The sequence below is a fragment of the Chiloscyllium punctatum genome, chromosome 34 (assembly GCF_047496795.1).
Source record: "Chiloscyllium punctatum isolate Juve2018m chromosome 34, sChiPun1.3, whole genome shotgun sequence".
NCBI lineage: Eukaryota > Metazoa > Chordata > Chondrichthyes > Orectolobiformes > Hemiscylliidae > Chiloscyllium > Chiloscyllium punctatum.
This window is the reverse complement of record NC_092772.1, coordinates 40751881-40754095: the sequence shown is the minus strand read 5'-3', so window position 1 is coordinate 40754095 and position 2215 is coordinate 40751881. Positions and strand designations below refer to the sequence as shown.

The 2215-nt window shown below is 47.4% G+C and overlaps 2 non-coding genes across 2 annotated transcripts; both read right to left on the bottom strand.

Annotated features, from left to right (window-relative positions):
• trnal-cag (transfer RNA leucine (anticodon CAG)) lies at positions 1-82 on the bottom strand. Its single transcript has one exon. It is a non-coding gene; the product is annotated as a tRNA-Leu (tRNA).
• A 1658-nt stretch (positions 83-1740) lies between these two features.
• On the bottom strand, positions 1741-1813 carry trnav-cac (transfer RNA valine (anticodon CAC)). The gene has a single exon. It is a non-coding gene; the product is annotated as a tRNA-Val (tRNA).
• Between the last annotated feature and the right edge of the window lie 402 nt (positions 1814-2215).

Sequence of the window (2215 nt, the reverse complement as noted above, 5' to 3'; positions counted from 1 at the left end):
TGGCAGTGGTGGGATTCGAACCCACGCCCCTTTCAAGACTGGAACCTGGATCCAGCGCCTTAGACCGCTCGGCCATACTACCAGCCGGCCGCGCGCCCCATTTTCTTGCATTTCCAACTGTGCTCTCCTGCAATACAACAGATGCCAAGTCACATGAAAAGGGTTCCATGATCCCTCTCCGACTCGCACAGCTGCTGGGATGTGCCCGTCTACAATATCAATGTCGCAGCAGATAATGAGAGCCCATCAATCCAGACGAAAATCAATGGTAAGCTGAGTCTATCTTCTCAGACTCTTTTCAGCTCCAAATGTATCTGTGAGAATATATGTTCGGTTATGATTTGGTCAAATAACCACGAGCTGCTTGACATTACTGCGATTTCGATTCTTGCTTTGCTAAATGATTTCACCCATTGCTTGAAACAGGACAAGTTTCACGTTTACACGGAACATGAAGCCCACCGGACTACAGGGAAAATGCACAAAGCTGAGCAGGCCGTGTTCCACATCATACCGTGCAGCATAATTTCAGTCACTGTGTCTGTTTTGCAGAATAAGAGTCCCAAACAATGTTCTCCACCCTAAAACCGGAGGTCGCATTCCAATCCGAGAACGACACATCACATTGTGAGCATGCTCTGACCTCGGGGCCGGTTCGAGATGCCCCTTTCCGTGCCTTTTACCTTAACCGTGCAATTTGCTGCAGAGATGTTCACTCCTGGACATCAGCCACATGGATACCAACTGAGTTTGAAACCTGTGTGGGAATCGACGAGAAGCGACTCAATAAATTTTGCTCAATTCCATGGTGCTTATTAGAAATGCAGTTTCTGTTCACCACAATCTAAAAGGCAGTTTCTGAACATAGTAACAGAAGTCAAAAGGTAATTACCTCACCCACCCCCACTCCGGAAGAGGTGCTAACTGCCCTTGATTGCTTTTTGTTCTCGATGTGAAGAGCTCTCACGCCTCTGAGTCACCTTCACGTGTCTGGTTGCTGAGTGAGTCACAAAGAAGGAGTTTCACCAGAGCTGCAACTGCCTGACTTCCCCACTCGACTTCCCCGTTTACATTTTCCTGCTCCTCAGTGATTTCAAGAAAACCAAATGGATGCGATGTCATTCTGTAGCCTCTCTGTCGATTCCTCCGTTTCAGTTTCAACATGGCTTAGGTCTCGAGGCGCACCTTAATACTAGCGACACCATGAAAGCACAGGTCCAGAGGTTCCTCTGAGAGTGTAATGTGTTTCATTGCTGTTGCTGATTGAAAGAGCCACTAACGTGCGAACTGCTCCAAAACATGATTCAGGACCTCTGGTGCCAATTCTCGCACGTTGAATACCGACAGACAGCTTCCAAACGAGGCCTTTCAGAGACTCCTTTGGGGTACATTTAACAGACAGACAAGTTCAGGAATCCGTGGTGCACTGTGACACCAGCGCAGCAGCTTCTTCCCTGTCTTTGAACCGAGCCGCCTGCGCAAGGTATGCAAAAGCGGTACTGCTTTTCGTAGAAGTATCAGAAGGGGGTAACTACACTCTCAAACAGAATTGCATACGATCAGAACCAGTTTGGATAAAAACTTTACAATTCTTTGCACAGTCATTAAATGGAATTGCATTTCATTTCACTACGCGAGCAGATTTATTCAAGCAACTTTGAAGGCAGGTTTGCAGATGGGAAAGCAAGCAAGAAAGCTCCGTTCTTGTCCATGTAAAAGGCTGCAGTTGAAGAACAACGCAGTTTCTGCCCAGTTTCGAACTGGGGTCCTCTCGCGCGTGAGGCGAACGTGATGACCACTACACTACAGAAACAAGCCACAGTCGCCCGGCCTGCGGCTCAGTGGCATTCAGCACTGAAAGTTGAAGCCATTCTTCGTTTCACCTTTCTGTTTCCAATAGCTCGCTGTTGTCCAGCGTAATTGACATCTTGAAAACATTAAAAACAGACAAGTGAAATTGATTACCAAACATAGACAGGGATGTCGTCAATGTTTGGACGGGAGGGCGAGGTGGAATAGACTGGGACGACTTTCCCTGCAGCGTAACGGCTGCGACATGATCTAACGGAAGGGCTGTAAACTGAGTATTTACGTGTTTTACTCAAGTTGGGGTGAGTTGAAAACTCGAGAGCATAGGTTTAAGGTGAGTGGGCTGAAATTGACAAAGGACCTGAGGCACATTTCCTACACAGAAGGTTGTGCGTGTATGGAATGA